At 41.2% G+C, this 27,955-nt stretch overlaps 1 protein-coding gene and 1 long non-coding RNA gene across 3 annotated transcripts in view; one reads left to right on the top strand and one right to left on the bottom strand.

Moving 5' to 3' along the window:
* PDE1C (phosphodiesterase 1C) overlaps nucleotides 1-27,955 on the top strand; it is a 326,062-nt gene that overhangs the window by 66,583 nt on the left and 231,524 nt on the right. The window lies entirely within an intron of this gene.
* On the bottom strand, nucleotides 7-6,110 carry LOC138688176 (uncharacterized). Its single transcript, XR_011327226.1, has 4 exons — nucleotides 5,997-6,110; nucleotides 4,890-5,027; nucleotides 983-1,107; nucleotides 7-291 (listed from the first exon to the last, which is right to left on the bottom strand). It is a non-coding gene; the product is annotated as an uncharacterized lncRNA (long non-coding RNA).

The raw sequence follows: 27,955 nt of genomic DNA, 5'->3' as shown, positions 1-27,955 counted from the left end.
CTGATTCACATTTCTCTTTTATTCATGTACAAAACCTCACACTCTCCAGAGCACATGAAAGATGGTCAGCCTTTCAAGCCATATAACTGTATAATCTTTGTGTAAGTCACAGAGCAATGACTTGAAATAATATTCAGGGTAGGTGAAAACAGCATTGGACTCCAGTATTTCTGTTGTCATCTTCACCTCTGGAAATAAACTAAAACTATAAGGTGTGTTGCAGTGAAGCTTACACCCAGTTGAGTGAGTAGGTGTGTACTTGTTTTCTCACATTGAGATATGTTTCTTCAGCTATGAAATAAATAAATGATAATTTGAAATGAACACATGCATATGTATTTTATAATCTGAGATACGTAGTTACAGGACAGTAAGTTCCATGCTGGTAGATAGCAGTATAACGATAATAAACAGCAGGTTTTTCCAATAGCTCAGCTAACTTTATGACTAGAAAACTTGCTTCCAACAATTATAAACTGAGATTCAGAAGAAAAAAAAGCCATCAGCACAGTGTGAAGTATTTTCAATGCTAGATTGTGTGCATGTGTTTTTGCTTTGGAGGCAGGGCTGCAAACCATACAGAAACATGCAAGCATACTTGAAGAGCTGTTGGCATTTATTACATTCTGATAATTTCTTCCGGAAAAAACAAACAAACAAAAAGCCAATCAAGCCAAAACACACCTTAAGGGGCAATACACTTGTATTTGTCAAGTGCATACAAGTGGGGAAGGACTGTTAAATACTCAGCTCGAAAGAGTCCTCTTAGCTGCAGATTTTTGAAAACAATTAGTAAAAGTGGCAGTTCTTGCTCTTGAAAAGAGTACTGTCCAGTTTCAGAAGGCAAATCCTCTTCCATTTTCTCCCTTCTCACACAGTAAATTCTCTGTATCACATAAATCTTAGTCCTGTGTTTGTCTATGCTGTGGATAGAGGATGCAGCCTCCATCTTGGATGCACCAAATAAGACTGCTTTATCCACCTCTTTAGCCTTTGCACAGGCATTGTCTCACAACAGATTCTGTATGTGCAGGTACCTATGGGAATCATATGTATACCTAGGGGTTGACCAGTTGATGTTGACAATGAGACAGTATTCAAAGCAAGCTGTAATGAAAATAGCTCTACTAAGATAAGTTGCTTTAAATGAACATGCATATCTGAACAAGTGAGTGAATATTGATAAGCAATACAGGTAATTAAGAAAGTGTATAACAAAGGTCTCTGTGTGTATAGAATTTCTTGCACATGGTGCACGTTAGGCACCTATACATCAGGTAATTTTAGCAGAGCTTGAACTAAAGCAGGCTTTTTATTTTTTTTTTAAAACACTAAAATTTATTCTTGTTAATACATCTGCGAAGGTTTTGATTAATTTTAGAAGTTATGATCTTTAACTTGCATAGTTTTTCAAGCTAAAGAGAACAAGCTTAACCTATGAATATTTACCTTCTGCAACCTGGTAATACTTTCTACATCAGATTTTATGGTATCCAATTTAATTATGGAACAGCTGTGATGTAGGCTGCATAACATCTTGACTTAAAATCAGTTTTACATAAACAGGACAACTTTAGGAATACTGATGCCAGTACGTAAAGCATATCAATGATATTTTGCTAACTGAAGGGGACATGCAAGAGCATGCTGTGAAATATCATTCACAAAGATATTTCTAAGTGTACTAAGGTGAAATAGTACTGTAATCAGTGAGCAACCTCAAGTAGGATCCGTGGGTCTAGTCAGAGGCAGAGGGGCATATGTGTAAAAGTGATGAAATCTTACCCCCGGTAGTTATAAATAATAGGGATGTTTGGTTAATTGGTGTAAACAGTGAATATTGGCAAACATAACTGCAATACTCTTTTTTGGGAAATGGAGAATGAAAATAGCTCTGCTGCTATGTCATTGCGAATTTCTTTGACCTGTGAATCAGCCTCTTGAGCCACAAGACAGCTCTGGAGTATATTATTGGAATTAAGCTTTTTCAGTTTTTCCCTGGTCCTGTTTAGAGCAGAAGGGATGAGATATATACATATGTAAGTATGTTATAGTTTTGATAAAATGCCTTTAAATCTTGAGTCTGTTAAAACATTTGGTCTCGTGGGGAGCAAAGCTTGGGTCAGTTAGTGAGTTCTTAGGTCAGATGATGTCTGTCTGGCATTTGATAACATTACTTGAAAACAAAATGCATGATTTATTTATCCACTTCAGAGAAAGAGACATATAGGAACATAGGAAGGCCCAGAATTACATGAACTGCAAAGTATTTTATTTGGGCTTTTGTCCAAAAAAAAAAAAAAAAAAAGCCTTTTTAGTAAACTGGTAAGATGTAAGGGCTCAAAAAATCATCCACAGAGTAAGTCAACCAGACTGAGTAGAATTACACTGAAGATGCATTCTGTGGTAACTCTAGTAATATAAAAGGTAATTGTACCCATTTAGCAGTGCTATTTTTATTTCTTTAAAAAGATGCTGTTGCCTCGTAATGGGAGGAACCCAAGTCCCATAATGGCCCAACGTTCCAAAACTGATGTGGGGAAGATCTGCTAGTGCAAATAATTAATCTACAAGCAATACCTGGTGAGGGTGTGTGGTTACGGCTGGTGGAAAGCGCTCTCTCTGTGTGCAGTGGAGAGTCTCAGCGGCACCCTGCTTCTTTGGAGGCAGAGAATTACACTGTCGATCTTGGCATCTGTTTTGTCTGGGAAGTTTTTAGAGGAAACATGTTTCAAAGTGTACTGCTGTGCTTGCACATGCTGGAGAGGTAGCTTATGGCTCTTCCTTCCTTTGTAAGGAGGAGGCAGCAGCAGTGCTGTGTGTGGGGTAGGTGTGTAAGCAGAGGGTGAGCTGGCGGCGGGGCTCCTGCCTGCGCTCCACCACAAAGCATAGCCCTGGCCACAGGTGTCCAGGTGTAAGTGTAGGGGCGCAGCATGGAGGGAAGGGCCTTGCCCCTGTTGCCCCGGGCTCCTGACTCATCACTACCTCGGCAGCCTCCGCTGCTCGCTCAGAGCCCTTCTGCAAACCCCATGTCTCCCCCACGTCCTCTCCCAGACTGCTTCCCACAGGGGGAATCTTTCCACCCCGCTCCTTCCTGAAGGTGGAAGGGGAGTGATAATATAGACTATAGTCACTATATAGATTTGCCCAGTGAGTCATCATCGCATGTGTCTTTGCGCCTGCCCCTGTTTGGCAGCCCCACACTGCAGAGCCCCTTGCCCTGCTGCAGAGCCCCTCTTCTGCCCCCTCCCAGGCTCCCACACCTTCCAGCTCAAAAATCCTGTCTTCTTTTCCAGCCCCAGCTTCTGGCAGAGATTTCCAATGCTCATCTACCAGCTGTACTTACAAAAATTTCATTCAGAAAAGAGCCCCGTAGCTTAAACAAGAGGACAAGGCTGAGAAAGATGGACCCATTGTAGACTTTCTCAGGCCCTTTATTTATTCTATAATTAAGGTTGGGGTGATAGAGGTGTTGAACTCTGCAGAAGAACATTGCTGCTGTGGAAGAAGGTGCTTCAGAGGTGGGTGACAGCTGGAGCCTGCGTCGGCAGCGTTTGGAGCGGGCCAAGGGAAAAGGTGCTGGAGAAAGGAGGAGGTGTTTCTGCATATGGTGACCTCCCTGGGATTGTGTTTGTTGTCACAGGGTCATTTACTGTTTTGTTTCAAGAACGGGGTCTTCATGCTCTTAGTGAGTTAGGAAACCAGTGGTACTTTGGCTTACATTTCACCTCTAGTTTTTTATTTCATACCGTCTGCACAAAGAAAGTGCAGGCTGGATTTAAACTGGGGCTGTTGTTTTCTCCTGGAGATTGGTGAAACTCTCCTTGAACAGAGAGCAAAAGGAATTTGTTTCAGCTTTTGCAATAGCAGTGATGTGTCAAGGTTAGAAAAAGTGCAACCATTCATCAGGCTCCAGGGTCTGATGGTACAGGAGAAAAAATGTTTGCCTGAAAATCAAAAATCTTGTCTCTACAGTGGAGGAATCCCTTTTCCTTTTGACTGTTATGGGAAATGCAAAGCCAGGAACTGGCCCAGCAGCAAACTGATTTTGGGCTTGATTTCTTCACCCTTACACTGAGCACCTTATTTCAGAGGGCCTATTTGTGAAACCAGCAGTACTGCTTGTGGAGGAGGATGCTGTTTTGTTCAGTAGAGGGAGCAGAACCATCCCTTCTGAGGCTCCTTGAGCTACTGGTTTGTTTGTAAAGAAGCACAGCAACTTTCATTCCCATCTGCTATTTTCTTTGTAGGATTTATTTATTAAAAGTGAACCAAAGGATGAGCTGTGAAAACCAGATTAACATGGATATGCAAACGAAGGCCCCTGGTATTTGATAATTTACTGAGTGAGTGTGATTGCCTGGTCGCCAGCTGTTAGAGTGAATCCTGGCTCAGAACAGGCAAAGGGGAAAGTCATCACAAGATTAAATAAGAAAAAATCAAATAAAGCCATCAATAACTCCCTAACAAAATATTTACCTCCCTGTCATCCTCAGGAATCCATTTCTTGTAGTACTACAATTCATCGTTTTCTCTAGCTGAAGAAATGGTGTCATTGTATTTAAAAAAAAAAGCTGAAAGGATATATCCCTTAAATAAAATTTATATAGAATGTCTTCGTATATAATGTTTTTTTTACCCAGGAATATCAAAGGTACGTTCTTAAAACAGCATCGTTGTAGATTACTTCATTTATTCCTAAATACAGCTAAGTAAGCTTTCAACTTAAAGATTCGTTTAAGTTAATAGCATTTTTCTTAAATACAGCCTTTTAATGTTAGCATAAATGAAGAGCAGGAGATAAAGAACACTGTGCCCAACTGAAATTATAGGGTTGATTTTCTGATAGGCAGACTGAATTTGCTAAAATTAGAAATATTCCTGCACACCTGAGTTAACATGTTCCTTTTTACTTCGGTGTCACTTGCTGCATTAACAGTAGGGTGGTAATGATAGGTGTTTTCTGCCTTTGGGACATGAATGCTGGAAGAATGGCTGGAGGAATCCTAAGGCATCTGGATCCATTCCTGAGATCACAGTACAAAAAGCATTTGCCTAAATTTATCCTTTTAAACCCACAGGGTCTCAGTTTTGAATACTACCTTGTGGTACAATCTGATAAATATAATAGTGATTAAAATGCAAGAAAGGAAAACTTCACCCCCTTAGGCACTTTTAAATGACATGTTACTTTGTAACAAGTGAACTTGTGCCTTAGTTCTTCTATAGTGGGTCAAAGCTACACCAACAGTCACCCGTACCTGCTTTTCTGTGTCTTTCTATGAGTTCATGATGGTGTAATACAACACAGATCTGTTCTATCTCAGCATCATCCCTAGCCAGCTTGCCGAAATAACACAACAAACACGTGGTCTGAGGCATCACGTGTTTGCCTGAGATTCCTCCAGTACTTATGCAAGCCAGGAGGACATTTGAAAGAGACAAGCTGATGTTTCTAGCTCTGAATTTTTGGCTTGGCATTATTTACAATTCAATATTAAAAAATGCTTATAGGCTGCCATACATAAAGAAATGTTTGTATAATTTCAAAATACAGGCACTGACCAGAGGGCAGAGCAGAAATTTCGGTTCATCAGTATGACTTCCTTAATGACTTCCTTTAATAAAGTTCAAAGCAGCTAAAAGACTGGGATAAACCAGTGATCTGCTGAACCTCTTCCTGTGCATTTTAAAGGTCTGAGGACACTGTATGAGGTGTGAAGTACTTGCTAGCTCTTGTCCCAAGCCTCAGCTGCTTTCCACTGAAGGAACCTGCAGCAAGGCTGTAGGGGACTGCAACACTGGCAACATTATGGAGGATGCATGAAGCCAGCAGAAACATCTGCAGGGTGAAGGGGGCTAAAAACCTCCTGGGGTTCTGCCTCATCCTCAGTGGTAGGGGATACGTAAGCAAGTCCAGCCTTCTCCCACCTCTTTTTTTTATGTCACATACTCAATTGTAGGCATCTGCACAGGGTCTTCAGTTAGGTACTTACCTCAGACACTGGTTATTCCTTCCCTTCTCACCAGGTACCTTGTCTCTTAGCTTTTCTGTCTTTTGTGATGAAATTGTAGCTTGCCTTATTGCTTCCTGCCCCGGTGACAGTGCTTTGGCAGTGGAGGGACTGTTGTGAAAAGGGGACCCAGATATCACCATAGCGAGCCTCATGTAAACACCTCAGGAGATTAGATGGGAATGCCATGCATGACTGTGGTGTTGGCTCCACCTGACCAGAGCCTCAGGCAGTCCGGTTCATCTGCATGAAGCTGGCAGGCTGTCCTGGGACACTGTGTCCCTTTCCAGTGGATAAGCCCTACAGTGTCTATAATCCAAGGGCCTGTATTTCTAGAACATGAATAAACTTGATCTAATTGAGTTATGTCTGTGTGACATAAATAGTTACCAATGGGAAAATGTAGTGAGATTATCCTAGAGCAGAGATGCCATAGTCAGCATGCAGTACAGCTGATGTTAGTCCCTCACCTGGTAGTAGACATATATAAGATGATGCAAAGTCCAACTTCAAAATACGATGCTTTGGAAGAGAGTATGCATTAAGTGTAAGTAATAGGAAGATAGCAGGAGAGGCTTATATGGGAGAAAGGTTGAATGTCGTAAGTTTCTGCAGGGAAAGAGGATGAAAACCAAAGACAGAGTCTGGTTTACATTTCCTTTGTAACTGAAGCAATGGCAGATGTTCCAGATTAGCATGGTCTGGTTGTATTACACTGGTTTGCTTTGCCTCCTATTGGAAGCAGCTATCTAGGGATGCTGTAGGACTGATGCTGTTCAAAGGAAGCAGGTTTGTTTTCACAATTTTAATGCATTTACCAACGACTATGGTTACTGGAGGCAAGGGACTGGTGCAGCACTAACACCCAGGCCCCCATGGCAAATCATCTGCTACCCCATCTGTCTGCCCAAGACTTAGTGACACATTACAGTCCTGGGGCCTTGTGGCTGCATTTCAAGCTTCAAAGCTTATTCACTTAGCAATTAATGGAAAATGGTTTGGTAACTGGCAGCACCTGCCCAGTATATTCTGGGCTGGGATTTGGGGTTTGTTTTCAAAGGAGTCTACCTGAGGGTTAGGCAACTGTGTCTGCACTTAGATACCTAGATTAACTAGCTTCGTTCTCAGTTGAGATCAGTTACACAATCTATTTGACATTTGTAATACCATTGACAGTATCATCTCTCACTTTGAAAAGTGATACAAGTCTTGCAAGGAGCGCTATGTGGTGATGGGAATTGGGGGGGGGGGGGAAGAGAGAGATTAAAAAATGCTCAGGCTCAAGATACTGGTAGGTAGGACATGAGGTGAGCGGTTCAATTTGAAGCTCTTGTTCTGCCTGCCTTTCGCACTGCATGCAAGCACCAGGCTATTCTGATTTAAGGTTCTGTTACAGAAAAAATATTAGGTCATCTTCTGAGTCATCTCTAAATTTCATTCCCACCTGTTACTTCCAGGAATGTAAACAGGAGAGTCCCGAGAGACCAAGAGTCTGCAAATTCTTATGTGCTGTGGCGGCTTTGTCCTGTGTCCTTTTTTGTTGCTGCTTAAAGTCAGTATGCAAGGGTTTTGGGTTTTTTTTCCCCCGATGTTTAATTTCTGCTATATAATATTTATTACATTATACATAGTGTAATATATTTCTGGTGTTACAGAATATATTCCCCCTCGCCCTCCTTTCTATCTTCTTATTGTGTAACTGATTAGAAGACATTTAGGACTGCCAAATCACATCTCGTATGATGGTAAAGTGACACAGAATGGAAAGCATCTCAAAATTTATGAGAAAATGATTGCTTCAAGAAGTGTATCAAATCCAAGATGATTACTAGTACAATACATTTGTAGGAAAGCTACTTTTTTTGATAAATAGAGAAATTCAATCTTACCGAGGTGTCAGTTATAAACTCATTGGTAAAGTGGCAAGAGCAATCTGTGCTTTGCTTTATACTGCTGAGAAGTAGAGGTTTGGCTTACTTGACAGATAAGGAAACTGAGGAAAAATTATAAAATCCATTGAAATGAATGCAGTGTTATTTTACTACCACTTGTGAAATTGTCCATCTGCGCTTGCTTCCTTAAAGATGCCCATATGATTAAAAAAGGCCATAAGGGGACTTTATGTCAGAGCTGGGATTCAAGTTCAGGATGAAGACTGCACAGGTTTTTTGGAGTGAACAACCTGCACTTAGATGCAGACTTTGTCAGTCTTAAGCGATTTGCAAATCTGGTTTTGACTCTCATTGAAATGTTTGGGCAAATATGTATGAGGAAAAACAAAAATGAAGCAAGCATTTTCTAAATATCAGTATCATCTGATTCTCCCCCATTTCCTTACCCAGCTCCATCTTCTTACCTCCCTAACTTCCTTCTATGTGTCCAGGTTTGCCAAAGCAGCCAGGCAGATGTAACAGTCTGCAGTAAGACGAGGGAGAATGAGTCTTTGTGCTGATGGTCTGGGCACATCCCTGGGACGGCGCCACCTGGCTTTTGGGCCCTGCTCCAAGGATTATTCACGTATTTCTTGCAAAGCAGAATAACCGCAATGGAAGAGGCCGAGGGAAAAGATATTTGCAATATCAACTACAGTGGTAGTCACCGAAGGCATGAGCATTCTCTCGAGGTGCTAAGCTTTCTTTGAATCCCTCCATGGAGTGAGGAAGGACAAATAGAGAACACATCTTCCACATCGCACAAAATGAACAGCTGCCACCCCCAGCAGCAAGGTTGAAAGACAAGGAAAGAGCATAGGTAAATAGCACCCTTTCCTTCCTTGTTTTGCAGTCTGCACATTCGTTTCAATTACGAATCCCTCCAATTTGTTTTCCAACTGAGCAAAACTTTTATAACCTTAGACGAGTGATTTTGATCTTCTGTGGGGGAAAAAAAATAATCCACCGAAATGGCAAGACCATCTGCTTCATCTGCTAATAATGCTTTCTTCTTGAAAGTCACCTTATTCCTCTAAGTCTTTGCATTTACTTCTTCCTGACAGTAGACGCAGAGTGTGTAATATACTCTTGAAAAATACAGGTGTCACCCGTTTTTTTTTCTCTTAATATTATTGCAGTTAGAGGATATATGCTTCTCAGTTTTTTTCCAAATATTAACACACCGACATAGCAAAAGGATGAAATATGAGTACTCCTGATCTGAACTGAAACTTGGAAAGAAAGAAACAAAATCCCCTCCGTGATCATAAGGGTCATTTTGCCAGCCCTGGTTTAGGTGAGGCAGAGGTATCTTGCAGCAATATCTGATTACTGCAGGAAATACAGCTCATCTTATTTAATGATCTGGACATGTATTGCAGCTTCCATCTGTCACTTGCGATTAGTGTAGAGCACTGAACTGGACTGGAAATGAAGTTAAAGAATGATAGGATCATGGTGAGCCAGGCTTGGGGGGGAAGGACATCTGGGGTAAGGGAGGTATGAGGAGCTGCTACCACCCACCATGGTCGCTGTGAATGTGGCAGGATAGCTTTGGCAGTGCTTCCTTGGCAGGCTGGGTTGGAGTTACATTGAAGTGTGGCACTAAACCAGCCTTTTACTCCAACTGCTGGAAACAAAATGTGGATGTAAATGGGTGCAGTCCCTCACGTGCTGCACCTCACATGGACTCCCTGGCCTCAGGACCCCAGCAGGCTGTTTTCAAGAGTTCAGTTTTATTTCTTACAACAAGACTGGTTAACACAAGTTTGATATACCATTCATGTTGTTCTCCCTCATTCTGGTTTCTAAATCAGCCTATTTATACTGTGAATTTACACTCCCACCTAGTTTTCTATTTGCAAGATTAGACTCCACAAGCCACCTCCCTGGGAAATGGAAGTTAATTATGATCCAGGAATTCCAGTAGGAGCTGTGCTGTTTCCTGAAGCTCTTACTACCCACTGAGGTCTGGATACTTACAGCTATTTAGGTTCCTATTTGCTGCTTGAAACATCTAGATCTTCTACCTCAGTACATGGACGTGCTCAAGACCACTTTTCAGCAGCTGTGCCTTAATTGAGGGAGCTGAACAGTGGCAGGAGAGCACTAGAGGTCATTTAATTCCAGGAACGTTGCTGTACTGGAACAGAAATTGGAAATTCGTGGCACTCCAATGAAACCGCCGTGTACCAGTCGTCACTGAAAGTCAGCATTCACCCACTGTGCCATACTAGGGTTAGATATATTTTCAGTGTTTTTGGCTTAGCTGTGTTTTTCATTCCTGTCCAGAATTTGTACCATAAGGGCCTGATGCCAGGAAGCAGTGTTTTTTCATAGTAACATTGCAATTTTTAGTAGGAATTAAAAAAGATGCTCAAGAGATAGTGATGGCATTTTCTTTAGCTTGATTCTTGCAGAGTTTTGGCAACTCCTGTGTCTCTTCAGACCTTGGAGGTGTTGAGCAGGCATCAGCAGAAAGAGCCTTTCCTTGTCGTGCTGAGTAGCAAAAGCAACTGAAAAGAAACAGGCAATTTTGAAACTTTTAAAATGTTGTTGCCCTTACATTGCATTCTGTTTTAATGCTCTGTATTCCTCTTATGTTATTTCTTTTGTTTACACAGAAAAATTAATCCCTGTTTGTACATTTTCACTTTGTGTCACAGCTGGTCACCTTTCTTAAGGATGAGTCCTGAGAATACCTACTGTAAGTGGAGTCAAAGACAGAGGCTAGAGGCAGAGCTCTTGAGAGAGACTTGCTCCATCACAAACACATATAACTTTAAAGCATTTGAAAGTAGTATTGAAACACTAACTCATTCTATACATCTTTCTGACACCTGGGATGGGCTGTACCAGAGGTGAAGTCTTTACATGCAACCCTTTTTTCCAGTAAGTAAAGAAACTGTATCTCAATGCATCTTGTATAACGTAATTTTTACACCCACAAGGGCTAAAAATAACTGCCTCTAAAAATTTACAAAAGGGAAAAGATAAGTCTGGGCTCAGCTCTGAGTCTTTCAAATATTTTTGTTTCCAGTGTCTCAGTCTAAAATGTTTTGCTAAGGAAGTTTTGCAGGAAGTAAAATATTTATCTATGTCTGATTTGTAGCAAGCTGTAACCCATTTTTATAGGTACATATACTCTCTTTTATGGTTTCCCATAACATTTTGTCAATTCTGTAATAACGTATTTCATCATGTTCCATTCCCTGAATGCTGGCTGATGCGCTATTCTGGCTAATCATTTCAGTAAATGGGATACACTATTATTCTTTTAAAAATTAATTTTGGTTTTTATAGCATTGATTCTTAAGTGTCTTTAGAGTGACTTTTAAGTGATTTTAAAAATTTCTATAGCATTGATTTTCTGAGTTTCCAAAAAAAGCTTTAAAAATATGTTTCTATGTAGACAGGGCTTCAGTACTGTCACTTACTAAATAAAAGGTCAAACTACTGTACCACAGTCATGGTCATGGACCTGCTAGTGTAACCAGCAACGCCAGATCTAACCTACTACTAGGGAGTCATAGATGCTTGTGTAGTCAGATTGCCTTTCAGTTACAAGCAGCCCTGGAAAGGGTGAAGAATAAGGCAGTAGTAGGCTACTCAAGCTCCATTCATGTCTTAGCATTGAGTTATAGTTGTGACACTTAGGTTTGTGACATCAGAAGCTAACAGATCACTATGACTCCTGTAAGACCTGTTCATAAAGTGCTGTTTATGTTACATTTTCCTTTGGCCTTCTTCCCATTTGCACCTGGTGGTCCTCTGTCACACAAACAGCCCCACCAAGTTCATCACAAAGGGCTTTTTCTCTTGTAAGCTCCTTGAAGGCAGGGCTTACCTTAGCTCGGCAGAGTACACAGAGGACTATCTGAGCAAGCAACCTGATGATGGTGAGAGCTCTACATGGGCTGCTCTCTCCTGAGTTCATGAATAGATTGCTTAACATTAATAACAGCAGAAAGTTAAAAAAGCTATGCAAGATGAAAGAGACAGCTGCAACCCCCCTGATGTTACAGATACCTGCAGAAATACTGTCTTCCTTCGTGCTTCTTCCATCCTGGAGAATAATTGTTGAGGCACCTGGACTCAAGTCCACTGTCTGGTGGACTGCTGTCTGGTTGCTGGTGGTATAATTCCGTACAGCACAGAGGAGGCAGGTCGACTGCTATAAGCAAATCTGACAGAGGAATGCTAGGAGCAAGAGATGAAAAAGCTCTTAATAAACTGCTAGACTTGCTGAGCTATGACATGATGTAGCACAAGAGACAAAAGTAAATGTATTACTGAATTTATGGTTTGGGATTTGGGCTGTGTTTTTAAAGCCGCATTAGTTTGCACTGACTGACAACTGAATTCCTTTTTGAAATGCACGTGGCAGGTGAATGAAGGCAAAATTAATGGCAATCAGCACTTCTGTTGTGAATATGAACCCAGTTAATGAAAATTAATTCTGTTGCTTATCTCAAGGTGATGGACAGGACTGGGCATTTTACAAACAGGCATACTGCCCCACTCAGGTGAATGAGGGATGCTCTCCAACTTGTTGTCGAATAAGTGCTTTGCTGGGCCATCCCTGAGACAGCTCTTAAATTAGGCTTGGAATGCAGCATCGCACAACTCTTGATTAACCACAAGCTGTGGACTCTTCAAATCCTCCTGTTTTAAAAAATATTCCAAAACTTGAGCAAAACAGTTTGACTTCAGTTTGTACAGCACTTGGTGCATGATGTGTTGTGTTCCCTTTGCTACTTTGCCACAAACAGAAGAACAGTCATCTTTCAGCAATCAGTTTTCTTATTTCCCCCTTTTACCATGACAACTAAGTAACCCTGATTACAGTCTCCCCTGCTATCCCACCCAAAATCTGAGAAGGAATAAAAAAACCAGTATCCTCCTGAAGTTCAAATAAAGCAGGTTCCATCATACAACATTCATCAAGAGAGCGAGTTATTGCTCCCTGTAGAAATCATGGGAGAAAGTGTTCATCTGCTTTTTTCTATGGCATTTGAGGTCCGCCACAAAGTATGACTTGATGCATGTCAAAAAAACTGACAGGTTTCTAGTGGAGTGAAAAGGTACACAGAGTTACAGTGTTGATGGGAGATGTTGCCAGCCTCAAGCTATGTTTTGCTGAAGTACTTGGATGGTGAGGCATAGGGGGTGGGTGCTGCCTGTGAGCAAGCATGGTTGTGTTGGAAGAATACAGCTTAGGTGTTTGAAAGTGTGGGGTCTGCTCTGGTCTGTACCAGTGAGCCATGCACAAAAAGAATACCCTACTTCGTAGGACCATGTTATCTTAAAGCGTCTAAGATTCCTTCTGTATTGAAAGGCTACAATAAGGTCTCCCCAGAGCTTTTTCTTCTCCAGGCTGAACAACCCCAGCTCTCTCAGCCTTTCCTCATAGGAGAGGTGCTCCATCCGTCTGATCATTTTTGTGGCCCTCCTATGGACCTATTGGAGCGGGTCCGTGTCTTTCCCGTACTGAGGACTCCAGAGCTGGACGCAGTACTCCAGGTGGGGTCTCAGCAGAGCGGAGTAGAGGGGCAGAATCACTTCCCTTGACCTGCTGGCCGTGCTTCTTTTGATGCAGCCCAGGTACTCTTGGCCTTCTGGGCTGTGAGCACACATTGCTGGCCTATGTCCAGCTTTTCATCTGCCAGTACCCCCAAGTCCTTCTCTGCAGGGGTGCTTTCAATCCCTTCATCCCCCAGCCTGTATTGATACCGGTGGTTGCCCCAACCCAGGTGCAGGACCTTGCACTTGGCCTTGTTGAACTTCATGAGGCTTACATGGACGCACTCTTGAGCTTGTCCAGGTCCCTCTGGATGGCATCCCATCCCTCAGGCAGGTCAACTGCACGGCTCAGCTTGGTGTCATCTGCAAACTTGTTGAGGGTGCACTTGATCCCACTCTCTATGTCACTGATGAAGATACTAAACAGTACTGGTCCCAATATGGACCCCTGAGGGACACCACTTGTCACCTATCTCCATCTGGACATTGAGCTGTTGGCCACTACCTGCTGGATGCAACCATCCAACCAATTCCTCATCCACTGAACAGTGCATCCATCGAATCCGTATCTTTCTAATTTAGAGAGAAGGATGTTGTGGGGGACAGTGGCAAAGGCCTTACAGAAGTCCAGATAGATGACATTTTCACTGCGATTCTGTTCTAAAAGAGCATCTACATGCCCCAGAGAAACATAAGCGCAGGTGCTGAAAGAACATACACCAAAGGCATTTACATTTTAACACATTTCATTTTACAGGCTTATTTAGGTGACTCAGGCTTATCTATCAGTTATTGGAATACATTTTTTTCTGCTTTACATATTCTAAACCACTCTCTAATTTTGCCTCACTTAGGCTTTCAAGAACTTATCCGATTTTGCCATGGAGTCAGGAGAAACTAAGTATCTTTTCAGTATGAAAGATAATTTTGTTTGAATTTCTGAATTTTCTGCTGAGAAACTGGATGCATTGTAACAGAATTCCCTATGAAAATGAGTCAAAAGTCATATTCAAGATCATGGAACTTGTGCTCCCAACTTCTGAAATACCATTTGACCTCTGAAGGAAAGCTGGTGTTGATTCCCTTTACGTCCCTTGCATTCTCATGGCTTTACTTTCCTCTTCTACTACAAAAATAATGTTATGCCATTATATTGTTTGACAGAATGATAAACTAAAATCAAGAAGCAGCCTTGTCTCAAACTGCATCCTAGTTTCAGCAACGAACCATAACACTAAAAATTATTAATCTAGCTTTGTGAATTTGGACTACTTTTTTCCTAAGCCTCTAGCATTCTACAAGGTGGGAGCTGAGCCCTTCTCACAGAAAAGCCATTTTGTGTATTATTCTCGTCATTAAGGAGATTCACCAGTGAGTAATTCATCATTTTATTGAAAAATTTCCTAACCTTTTTTCTGGGATCCTTTTCTGTTAGCTGTTACTTCAAATTTGGCAAATAGTAGGCATTGTGAAAATAGCCATTTCGTAGTCAGCTGAAACCCTGGACTTGCTGCTAGCTGGGTTGAGATATTTAGCTTTTATTCTGGTTCTCCTAGATTTTCTTTTCTTTTTTCTTTTTTTTTTTTCCTTGTAATAAAATTCCAAATTTTCACTTTTTTATCAGTTTCTTTTGTTACTGCAAATAAAAATATCCAGGATAGCTTCTCTGTCTGCTATGTGAAAACACGTGATAGGCCTGACATTTCAAATACAAAATTAATACTCTATACTGTTACCTGCATCTGTAAACGTACATACATGTATGCATGCAGTACTACACTCAGAGTTCAATGGTGGAATGAAGAGATAAGAAGGGAACGGGATGTTGAAGTATTCTTAAAACATCAGAGAAGAAGCCTTTGTTGTAAACACTTGCAAAGAGGGTACAGAAAGCACTTTCCTCTGACACCATTTAAGTCTTGTCCAGATACAGAGTGAAAGGAGAGACATTTTGTGCATGTTCCCAGCTTGCTGATAAAAGCCCTTGGAAAACAATTTCACTTAATAGATAAAATGGTCCAACATTATGGATGACCTAACTCCCTGGAAGCAAGTAGGACAAGTTATAGCAGTGCTGGTTCTTGGGGCTCTGTGGAAGAGGACAGGCTTATACAGGATAGAGTTTGAACCGGTCTCTTTAATGTGAAGCTGTGGGAAGGGGAGACTTTTGACTGCAGGGGATTATTGATCACCCCTGATGCATTCCTATCTAACTGGTTACTGTTAATAATGTTACAGAACTTGTAGTACTTTCGGCTCTGAGCATGCTTCAGTCATAGAACTCTAAGCTACCTTCCCTGCCCTGTGAAGGGCAGGAGAAGGTGGGTAATTACACATCTTTGTCTAAAAAGAGAGGGGAAGAACTGGGAGGGCCTGGAGACAAGGCATTATGCACGGTGGTGTGGAATCTGTCTGGCTGCCGAGGCAAGCACAGTCCTCCAACAGTAAGACAGCCAAGTATTTATCAGTATTTGTTTTCCAAGATCAATTCTGGTTTTGCATATGAAATTAATGAAGGTTTTAGCATAATAGGCAGCATGTCTCATTCGGTTTAATTACTGAATGTAGACCAGACCCTCAACTAATAGGAATTGGCATAGTTGCATTTGAGTATGTGGACAGATTTTCAGTTTTATTTCTTCCAGTGGACCTTCTAGTACAGAATGAACTTCCATTTTGCTTTATTTGAGGAAACTGTCTTTCAGCATTTAAAAAGACATAAATCTGAAAGCCTGCAACTTTAATTCACGTTCAGGTTATAAATATGTGGATTCATACTTTCTTACTTAAAAAACCCCCGGAGTGATGGGAATAAAATGACATCAATGAATTCAGAAGTACTGCAAGGCGGGGGAATGATCTCTAGTGGTTATCTGAAACAGACAACTCAGCCTCAAAGAACATCATCTGTCAGTGGGCAGATACAGATGAAGACAAGTCTGTGCAGAGGTCTAAAGGTACTTGTACTGTTAGAATGTCAGTGCCTTAGCAGAACGAAAACGTAACTCTGTTCAGCTAACCAGAGTATTGATGCTTGGCAAGACTCAAAGCGAAAGGTTTTAAGCTAAGGAATACCCTTTGCTCCTTGTTCTGCAAAGCTCCTCTGATTTTGCTGAGCCTAGCACGTTGCAGGCCAGCAAATGTTTAGAAAACTACTCCTGTCAAATCTTGCAATATTTTTGTGAACCGGTTTTATTTTTTGCACTTCTCATATCGTTAGTTCTAAATAGTTTTAGCAGCAGGCATTTACTCCTTTCTTTGATTCTTTCCTCTTATTTTGCAGTCTGTCAATAGATACCTTTTTTTTTTTCTGAAAAATTGTCAACCAAACTCTTTTTTGGAGGAGGCGGATATCTGTTCAAGACAAAATAACAGTATGGAATCACATTATTGCATTGAATTTTACAGTAAAGTATATTATTGTGGACAGGATAAGTAAAAGAAGAAAACTTTTCTATTTATTCTTTGTTCTATTGTACCTCTGCAAAGAAGTCTGAGTCCACCTAACCAAAGTAAATACAAGTTTTCCTGTTGAATTCAATGGAAGCAGGATCCTGCTCCATTTTTGTGCCATTCTGCGTCTATCACTTGAATCACCCACAGTTTGTGCAGTTTTGTTAGTATATTGACTTACAGCTCCACAGAGAAATTACTTTCTTTGTTTCTCTACCAAAATCCATCTCACTTTCTCAACTGATTTCACTGAAATCAGAAACAGAATTGAGTTTGCATCAAGATGTGGCATGAGGGAGAACATGAGTGCACTTTACACAGTTGTGTTGGTGAGAGAAGAAATGGCTGGATGGGAACCCAAGATTGTAAATTCAAGGGGGGAGGGAGAGAGGCTACAAACAGAAACCATCTCAGCCTAGAAAAACAGTTTGAAGGAGCTTGGCACATGCTTCAATGTAAAACTTATGAAAAATAAGTCACTGTACCAACTGAGGTGCTTTATCTTTCCCTCCCAAGTTTCTGAAACACAGGATAATTGTTAAATAGACCATGACCACATCCACTCAGTAATGTCACACAATTATCAAAGTATTTTTAGGAATGAAGAAATACACCAATAACTCAGTGACCTGTCACAGGCTGAAAAAAACCCAACAAAACCTTTAAAAAGGTATTAGGTCAGTTACATGAATTAGATTAATCTATATGAATTTAAGACCTTGAGCAGGTGGTGCACAGTCAAATCTGAAAGTCTGTAGATGATGCTGGTAGTCGAGTGCCACCCCAAGAGCAATGCACTCCAGAAGCACCTCACTAAACTGAGTGCATGGGCAAAAAAGTGGCAGGTGGGGTTCAGTGCGAGCAACCGTTTAGTTGTGCATGTAGGGAAAAACAGTCTAAAACATGTTAGTGTAATGTTGAGCGTGACACTGATGGTTACAGCTCAGGAGAAGGATCTTGGAGTCTTTGTTGACAGGTGTCTGCAAGCATTAGCTTAAAGTGCAGAGGCAGCCAAAAACCTCAGGAAAATATTGGGCATCATCAGGAAGGGTACTGGGGACAAGACCAGAGGGCATAATTTTGCTACTGTTTAAAACTTTGGCACACCCCCATCTTGAGCCCTTTGTGCAGTTCTGGTCCCTGTGTCTCAAGAAAGGTCTAAAGGAGCTAAATATATTTGTGTGTGTATACAAGTAAAATGATCTAAGGGCTGGAGCATCTGCTCTACAAGGGCAGATTAAAAGGCAAGGGCTCTTAAGTTTGGAGAGCAGAAAGCTGTGAAGGGATATGAGCAAGGTGTACGGTATTGTTAAGGGAATAGTGTGAATGCAGAGCTGATATTCAGCAATACTAGAATGAGGGAGCGCTCACTGAAACTGGTAGGGGATCAGTTTAAAATAGACAAAGTATTTTTGACCATGGTAGGTAATAAACTTCTCAAATTTGTTTTTACAGGAGGTTGTGGAGACAGGTAATATGAGTGCATACAAAAAGGATTAGACAAATTCTTGGACAACAGGTCTGTAAAGAGGAATGAAAGGAAAAAGGCAGGGTTGTAGGCTCTGCTTCCCTAACATAACAGCGTGGACGCTGGGGAATTTTAAGGAGAGCGGCCTATAGGAAATACCCAGATTCATGTGCTGTCCCTAAATGCTATCTCTTATTGCTGCTGGTAGATATCACTGTTTTGTTGGAGATGGACCATTTGCGTAACCCAGAATGACATTTCTTACGTTCACAAGATTTCTTCCATTTTTTCAAAGAAACTTTCAGTATTTTCTTGTTTGCTAAACAGATGAAAACAATCTTCTAAACACCTATTTTTCTCTAAGTAAGTATCCTCTAAAACTGAGAAGCCTGAAAAATGTAAATGAAAATAGATGTAGATGCCTTGTCTTGTTTCGCTTCATAAGAGTGAAGGCCTGGGGGCATGTTCATTACAGACCTCTCAAAGGTCTGTGACTCACCCGGAGCATTGCCCACACAGATTATGTTGGACTGAAATGCTGCTGACCCTCTGACAGGTTATAAAGTATCCTGAGTTTCACACATTGTGAGTGGATGCTCTGACTGCTGAGTTGTTGGATAAAAGGCAGGGATACCAGGATGATGATACCACTACCCTGTTAAAAACTGTTTTACTGTACAAAAGTACATGGTGAACACAGTCCATGTGTGTGCTTGGGATCAGGATGATTGTAACTGACATTTTTGGCAGGCGTATCATTCAGTCAAAACCTTTACCTTATCTCTAAGTGGAATTCTTAATATGTATGATTTATCTCACTGGAGAAACAGGAAGGAAACAAGACTAGTCTCTCCCCATGTTTAACGCTGTGAATAAAGCTACAGGCTCAGAGATTTGGATTCAGATTAATCTTCAGTAATTTTTTGCTCCCTCTCAAGGAAGGCAGCTGTGTAGCCCAAGGGAAAATTCAGCCCACCTCAAGATCTTCCACTGCTGACTATCCAGACAGCATAGGATGATTAAGTCCTAACTTTGGCACTGCAGTGCCTGAAGTCAGTTGCAATTAATTCAGGTTCTTCCCCTTTTTCCAGAGTCTTTTTGTTGGAAAAGGTCGCTGGACTTTTTTTTTTTTTTTTTTTAATTTCACTGAAGGTACTTGAACTGCAGTCAGTCTTTGGATGTGATTGCTGGACATGTAAAGGGATCATTTAAGATGAGTCTTGTTTTAGAATCCTTGTTTGATGTGCGGTGGAGTAGGGAACTATGTTCTCTAACATTTATTTATTTTGCTAGAAATTCTCCATTTTATGATTCCTGTTGATTTGTTGGTGTGACAATCTGACATGCACCAGTAGCTGCAATGTCCTGGGGGGAGCACATTCTCACTTCAATTTATACATACAACTCTTCTTCACAATATAAAATTTTAGGGAGATATAAAAGTTGTTCTCATTTTTCTTCTATATTTTTGAGACCTGATGCACACTGTTACTTACATTGTACATATAAAAGGATCCATAATTGAAATGCTGGATTGAAAGCACTTCTGTTAGCTGGGTTCCCTTTAAATGAGCTGGCAGCAGTGTTCAGGAAGAAGAAATAAATTTTCCATAGCTACAGATTTTCATGGAAGCTCACACAGATAGGACCTCTCACCTCTTTTTTATTTTAAGAGTACAAACAATGATACCATTTTGACAGTAGCAAAAAATTATGAAGATGGAAACTTCTAGATCATCTTAGTTCTGCTGGGTCTCCAGGGTTCCAGAGGACCCTGAAATTCTTCAAGGGTCCATGAACCTCATATTAAGGGAAACCCTTTACTTAGTGTGTAGTATTAATCTCCCATTTGGAGGCAATACAAGGCTGTTCTGTATCTTGTATTTCTGTATCTCTGTGCAATGACCATTAGTGTGTCTTTTAACACAGAAAAGCCTTTCCCTTTGCATTACATTCATCAATAACTTCCCACGCAATGATTCTTCACCTTCATTAAGGTTCATTATTTGTCTTCACATCATCCTCTGTGGTCACTGTTACATGATATGAGCCTTTGGTTGATGAGGACCATGCGGTACCTGCAGGTACAAAAGCCCTGGAGGCTTCTGGACAGAATTGTGCTCAGTTGTTCTGGGATAAGTAGCTCTCTTCTAAATACTGCGCTTCTGCCACCCCATCAACAATGCTGGGCAGTCATGCAAAGCATAAGGTGTTTTTTTGTGTAATGTGTGCCTCTTGCAGAAAAACCAAACTTTTATTTGGCTGTAGTGAGAAGGTAGGAAGGCAGCAAAAAAACGCAGGTATCTGGACAGAGACATTATTTCCTACGAGCAGCCTTTTCCTGAGCTTATGCCTGTTGCTTGCAAAGCACAGTAACACGTGGGTGTAACAGGTGATAACGGTGGAATAAATAAATGTGAAGTAAGAAATACGATTTGTGATGTTATTGGGAGCCGGCAGATGGTGCTGGCCGGAATGATGCCGAGCAATGCTCACAACTCTTTTAAAATGAAAGCGTTATTTTCTTTGTTTGGATGCTATTGAGCATACTACCAGTAAAACCAGTTCTTCCTGAATATCATTTGCCTATAAAGAACCATTTTCTATCTATAGATCACATTTCCATCTGCCTCTACTGCTCTGCCTCCAAATACTGCATGATGTTAAAATCATTATATAGATTATTCCTCTAACAGTTTAATTTAATGTAAGTGATGTTATGCAGTGGGAATACATGTTCCAGAAGATAGCTTGTGATCTCTAAAAAATATTGCCACCCTAAAGAAAAGAAATGCACGTATCTCTGAGCAAAAGTGTGCAGTGTTCCTCTTTACCATCCCTGCGCGCTGTAGGTCCTTTAATCTTTTCATGCTTGGACCATTCCAGCTCCTTTCTCTGTAATATCAAGATCCAGCTGTTCACACTCCGGGATGCACAGGCTGTTCACAGGAACATTACTGTAGCATCCATTTAAAAAATTTACTTCATCTTATGCGCTTCAGGATCAAGTGTAAATTTTCCTGCATGTTTTCTGCTTCTCCCTTGAGGTTCCCATTGGTGGTGGTTGTTGTACCAATATCACCCCAACACTGGAACTTTAAACTTAAGGCTTGATGTGATACCAAAACTCCCAAGGGTGAATGCTAGCTTTGTGTCCTGTTGCCTGTACTATCTGGTGTGGCCCAATTTGTTTTGCACCCACTGTTCTTGGCGTGCGTCTACCTCATCTCTTCCTTGCAGCCCTTTGCTCATCTGGAAGTAGGGAGGGGAAAAGTTGGGCAGACTTTGGGCTTCGCCTTCCCACCCATCCCTGTTCCCTCTCTTCTCCCTGGGGATGTGCTAGGGGAGAGAGCTGCTGTGCCACAGCCTGCGATCCTTCACCTGAGATTGTGCTAGAGGGGTCAGGGACAAGACAGGGGCTCTTGGTGCTGCTCTGCCTTCATGAGCTGCCGTCCCCATGGAGGAACTGCTCCCTTCTTCTCCAGTGAGACCAGACTAGTCCTTACCCACAGATTGCAAAGCCCCGTTGAGCCCTTCCCAGGCTTTTGGTAATAGCATACACAGTGACACTGTGATACTTTTTGGTAGAAAAGTTTGAGACATCAGAATTATTGCTCTTCACAGGTCTTTGTCCATTTGCCAGAACAAGTGGGAGCACTGCATGTAATACTACATTTTCCTCCCTTAAAAAAAAAAAGAAGAAGGTGCAGTAAAAAAAAAATACTGCAAATTTGCAGAGGAAGAGGTGGGGACTTGTTAATGTATTTGTTTTCCATTTTGTCTCCAAATTTTGCAGTTCTTTTTTTTTCCCCACCAAGTTGATAGTGTTTCACATTTGCCTGAGTGCCTCAAGGGATTCAGGCTGCTTCATTGCTCTGCTCTTTCCCCACGCCACACTCCATGATTGGGCTACTTACTCCCCTGATGCAGTATGTCAATGCTTGTCAGTGTAATGGTGGAGTTGAGAGTCCTATAGTCCTGATTCTCCAAAGACTTGAAATACTTCAATTAATGAATGTAGGCAAGGTTAAAGATAGTGGTGAACATTTTTATCAGTATCAGGGGCTATATCGGAAATAAATATATTGATTAATTCCATGAGGCATAATTTCACCCTCTTTCAAATCTCACTGTCATTTTGCTTTGTTAGTGGCAATGTGTTTTCACCTGGAATTGTAACCGATGTTTGAGATTTAAAAATTTTGCAACTTTATTCCTTGAAGCAAAGGTTAGAAACTCTTTAAGGATGACTTTGAATTTCAACTACTGCACCTGGTTTTGTTATGTTTCCCCTTAGAATTAAATTGACATAGAGAAATCTCTGCTGTGTGTCAACTCACTGAATTTAGGAAAGTCCTGACATTTAGCCCATCTATTAGACCATCTGATAACTGTAAACATTCATGGAATAGGGGTCTGCTAGTATGGTTACCAGTGTGAATGCCAGCCTTCAGCTTGCTGGGGACTTCAAATGGCTCTTAGTGGATGAAAAATTGTTCCTTTTGACTTAATTTCTGTAGCTGGCCTTCTAAGGTTGCTACATTTGACCTAGGAGTGGAGTGGTTTCTGAAATAAAAAAGGGGTCCTCTAGAAACACACATCTGATGTGACCTTGAAAGCTGGAGACCTGCTGATTGCTTTCATATCTAATGGCTTTCAACAGTGTGCTGTTTCAAATGGCTGATTTTTGACCAAAAGCACGTAACAATACTCTTCTTGAAAGCCCTGTGGTCAGATGGGACATCATGGAATTATTTGTGGTAGCTGAAGAGGAATGCTTAAAACCCACCTGTTTATGTCTGTGTTTGGTGCAAGACGGTAAATGACAACTAGCAGCAAGTGTGATCATTTTTGTCTAGAGGAACTACCGATACTTGTGACACATTTCTGATATCTTAAAAAGTAAAATTGATACCCTTAATGCCATTTTGTCTTGCTTTAGCAAATTTTGTGTGTATCACCTGTCCTAAACTCTAAAGGCATCTAATTAATCAAATTTGTAGTAGGTTTGCTTCTTGCTGAGCTGAGCTTTCAGTTGGGTGATTTTAATTTCCTGTATTAAAGCTTGTGTGCATGGTTCACTACTGCTGTTTTTTCATTAACCTGTTTAAAGTATGCATCTGTTATAGGTGCTTTGCTGAAGAGCATGCAAGTATAAGATGATGCGTTTGAGTGCCTCATCCTACCAGATGTAGAAATGTATGAGTATCTTGACTCGCTTTACTACTGCCAGTTAAGTAAATGAGTAGGTGAGTTAGTGCATGGACACAGTTTTCTCAGCCAGAAGCATTTGGAAGGAACAGTGCGTTTTTCAATGTATGTAGAAGCTCATGTTGTGAGCTTGTAGTTGCATACTGCAAAAGTAAGAACAAAAGCCAAATGCTCATGTCAGAAACTGCTTGATAGACCCAGGGTAGCTGTTTTTATCACTGAAAGCTCTGAAGTTAATTTTCTTTAAATTAATATTTTTAACACATTCATGCTAGTAGCAAGCCAGTCACACCTTTATGGGATTATACAGCACTGTCCTCTCAGGTGGGGCTTTGTAGGCCCCTTTCACAGTATCACAAGGGTGATGGCCAGCTACACTTCTGCACTGGTAGTTTTGCTAGGCGGGGTTTGGAACCACACCTTGAAATGGACTTTAACTCATTCCTTCTTCAATTAAAGAAAAGAAGAGGAAAGAAATCAATGTTTTAAGAGAGTTCCAGTCCATGTGTCCAAGTGTTTTTTTTTCCTTGAGCTAAGCTTACAGCTGGGTTTATTTTTCCTTTCCTTTATTAACAATTTATTAATCCCTTACTAGTCTGTAGTCTGCATGCATCACTTTTCTGTTGTTCCTGCTTGTTGGTGGGTTATTTCTATTAGCCCTTGTTTAAAGCATGTATATGTATTGCGCATGCATCACAGGTGCTTGAGGTTTTATTATGTTACCTCATTTTATGTCATATACTTTGGGCATAGATATGATTCTGCCGGCAGTCTGCACACGTCAGTGATTCACAAGTGAAATCTTCCTGGATAGGAAGGTTATTAGAGTCAGGGAGCCTTAAGTATTATTTTAGTACTATGGTGACATGGGTGATTTTTTAAAATATGCCTCTTTTATTTGGTTCAGAATAAGAATTCTTTTAATGTTTTTTTCTGTGCCTTTTTAAGTTCCTGGGAGAAGTGATGTTTTATGATTTAATACTTAAGGGCTTCATACTATACTGCTAGGGAGAAAATACTCGAGAGAAGCTGGCACCAAGAGAACAGTACAGGCTAGGTAGGCATCCTGCTAGAGATGCAGGCATGTGACTACTTCCAGCTGAATCCCAGAGCCTGGTCTTCCTACCACAATGGGGATTGATTCCTTTTTTTGGAAGATAAAAGTTTCATGCTTCTAAGGAGACACCCCACATCCGGCAACACTGGGCTCAAATAGACCACTATTCAAGTGAAAACATGATCAGTATTTACAACAGTTTTACCCAGCATTACTGCCGCTGAGAGCGACTCTGAATCAAGTTCCCATGGGGTACTGCAAGTATCTTTGGAGTAAAAAGTTTAGATAGTTTCTGAGCAGACTTGTCTGTTTGGACAGTGTATGGATCTCAAGTGTCTGCTTACTTGTCTGACGCCAGGAGGAACCTTTCTGTGAACTGAGCCAACTGTGTCAGCTACTGGTGTTTGGAAATGAAACGCACACAGTGGACACTTACCTAGGTTTAAACTTGAAGGCTAATTCCAGGGTGCTCAATGAATAAGTGTTTCCAGAGAAAGGCTTTTTGATGAAGTTGGTAGCTGCTGCTGTGTGCCTTTGTATGAAACCACTAACTCACTGCACTAGCTCCTAAACAGTAAACAGTTTTGCATAGTCTACTTCAAATAGACTCCAGGGAGCTGGGAACTTGTTTACAGATACATGCAAGCAGGCTTGCTTTTTCTTTGAGCTCCTAGGTATTGTTTTCAGATTTTTTCAGTATATAATTAGACACTGTCATCCGGTTAGAATTAGACTTCCTAGAGTATTACAAGATTTGCCCAGAAAGCCAACCGTATCCTGGGCTGCATCAAAAGAAGTGTGGCCAGCAGGTCAAGGGAGGTGATTCTGCCCCTCTACTCTGCTTTGGTGACACCCCACCTGGAGTACTGTGTTCAGCTCTGGAGTCCTCAGCACAGGAAAGACATGGACGTGTAAGAGTGGGTCCAGAGGAGGGCCACAAAAATGATCAGAGGGGTGGAACACCTCTCCTATGAAGAAAGGCTGAGAGAGTTGGGGTTGTTCAGCCTGGAGAAGAGAAGGCTCCGGGGAGACCTTACTGTGGCCTTTCAGTGCTTAAAGGGGACAAACTTTTTAGTAGGGCTTGTTGCGATAGGACAAGGGGTAATGGTTTTAAACTAAAAGAGTGTAGATTTAGACTACATATAAGGAAGAAATTTTTTACGATGGGGGCGGTGAGGCAGTGGAACAGGTTCCCCAGAGAACGTGGTAGATGCCCCATCCCTGGAAATATTCAAGGTGAGGTTGGATGGGGCTCTGAGCAACCCGATCTAGTTGAAGATGTCTCTGCTCATTGCAGGAGGGGTTGGACTAGATGACCTCTAAAGATCCCTTCAAACCCCAACTATTGTATGATTCTATGATTCTATCAGTTTGTAAAAGAGAATTGGGAGAGCTGAGGAGGGTTAAAGCTGGGGAAACAGCACTTCTGATCTGCTTCTGTATGGTTCACTTGAAAAGTCAACTTGTGCACTAGTTTCTCAGCTCTAGCGTAGAATGCCTTAAAAATACTGTACAAGGAGTACTCAGCTTTGGTGCTGTAAACAAGACTTTAATGGACTAAGAGGTAGGGGTCTTGTCGGACTTGTAGGAGTCTTAGGTTATATTCCAAACAGAGCAGCAAGTAAAATGTCCTGCATGCCTTGTTGGTCGCACCATTATTTTCAACTCCAAGAGATTTTGCTTTGCTGCCACTGAATTCTCACACCTCCCACCAGTGTGCCCATTTAAAAAAACCCAGCAAACAACAATAGACCTAAAGTACTTCAGGGGTAAAATTTAAATATCTCACAGATATAAGGCAGTCCAGTATACTAGTATGGGAGGTCTGTATGGTTTTGTGTTCAAAACTTGCCTCTAGAGGGTTGTCTTAGGGAGTGGGGGGCACATCTGCCCTCTTTCCCAAGGAGCAGGACCTCTGTAAAGTAATGCCTCTGAACCTCAGGAGCATTGTTAGAGGCTTCCCCACTCCCTCTCCTTTTGAGGCAAGAGTACTGGCAAAGATTTTCCCTGCTGCAAGCCAGCTGCTGAGGCTGTTAGTTATGCGACTCAGCTGAATCCCCATGTTGTAAGCAAATTTTTCTGTCCTAGTGCTGGTGGAATTGACCTAGCAGAGGAGTGGGAGCTGTGATTTGAGCAAGCAGCTGTGGCTTTTCCTGGCCACGGGCTGAAGTTCTTCAGTAGACGAAAGTCAATAGGCCTTTTGAGTTCATGTTTAAGTGGGGTTGTTTTTATTGTTCTACAATACAAATAAGAAGAATGGAATCCCTCCAAGAACTCTGTGTCATAAGATAATGAATTAGCTGAGAAGTAGGATTAAAACTAATATGCAAAAAAATGCAAAGGGTAAACCGAAGTTTAAGTTAAATAATTTTGTTGCCTTCTTTTGTATTAACATAATTGTGTAATTAAAATCAGAGGGACTTTACATCTTACAAAACTGGGCTACTTGTTACGATTTTGAGCCTGTTAATACATAGACAAAAAACCTATTTGTTTGGCCCAACATGAGGAAATAACCAGCCCAATCCTACTACAAGCACCTGCTTTGGTAGCAATCTTACACTGGCATGTGAAAATGCAGTCAAATATATATTGGGAAATTACACCTGCAAATACTTAACTGAAATGTAGTACATTAAATTTCTTGAACTAGTCACTGGAATATTAGCAAATAAACCAAAAAAGTACTAATTCTCCCATGTTTCTGCAGAAACTGGGAGGGTTTTTTGGTGTCAGGTGTGGCATGCCCTACTGTTTACTATTTTGGGTTCACAAAGTGCTTTGTGCTTCCCTTCTTTCCTTCCCTCCATCCCTTCCTCTCTTTAAGCCATAACTTTTGATCTCTACAATTTACTCAGACACTAATCTCAGAATAAATCAGAACAGCAGATACCATCAATTCTAATAATTATTTGTACACAATTCGTCCTCTGCGTGCTTATGTAACCTATTTTCAACTGAAAACAGAAAAAGCCTTCCCCTTCCTCTGTTTCTCTTAGCACACTTGCAAGATGAAATGTTGCAGCAAAATGTTGTTTCTTGGCTCTGATTAAAAGCATGAGTCACAATTTGTCAGGTCGTGTGAGTTAGAATTGCTCAGACTCTTTTGCTGCATCCATTTCAGGACACATTATAATGGAGTGTGGAGCTGCTAGAATGAAGTCAGAGCTCGTGAAAAGAGGGAGTTTCCTCTTCTTTTTGGCCAAACATATAGACAAGAAATGACTTCTAGGAGCCTTTGGATAGCTATAAATCAATGCCATGAAAGAGTCACTGGAGAAGGTACTGCTTTGAAATG

This window comes from Haliaeetus albicilla, chromosome 2 (assembly GCF_947461875.1).
Source record: "Haliaeetus albicilla chromosome 2, bHalAlb1.1, whole genome shotgun sequence".
In the NCBI taxonomy this organism is placed as follows: domain Eukaryota; kingdom Metazoa; phylum Chordata; class Aves; order Accipitriformes; family Accipitridae; genus Haliaeetus; species Haliaeetus albicilla.
The sequence above is the reverse complement of the archived record's forward strand: the minus strand, read 5'-3'. Positions and strand labels throughout refer to the sequence as shown.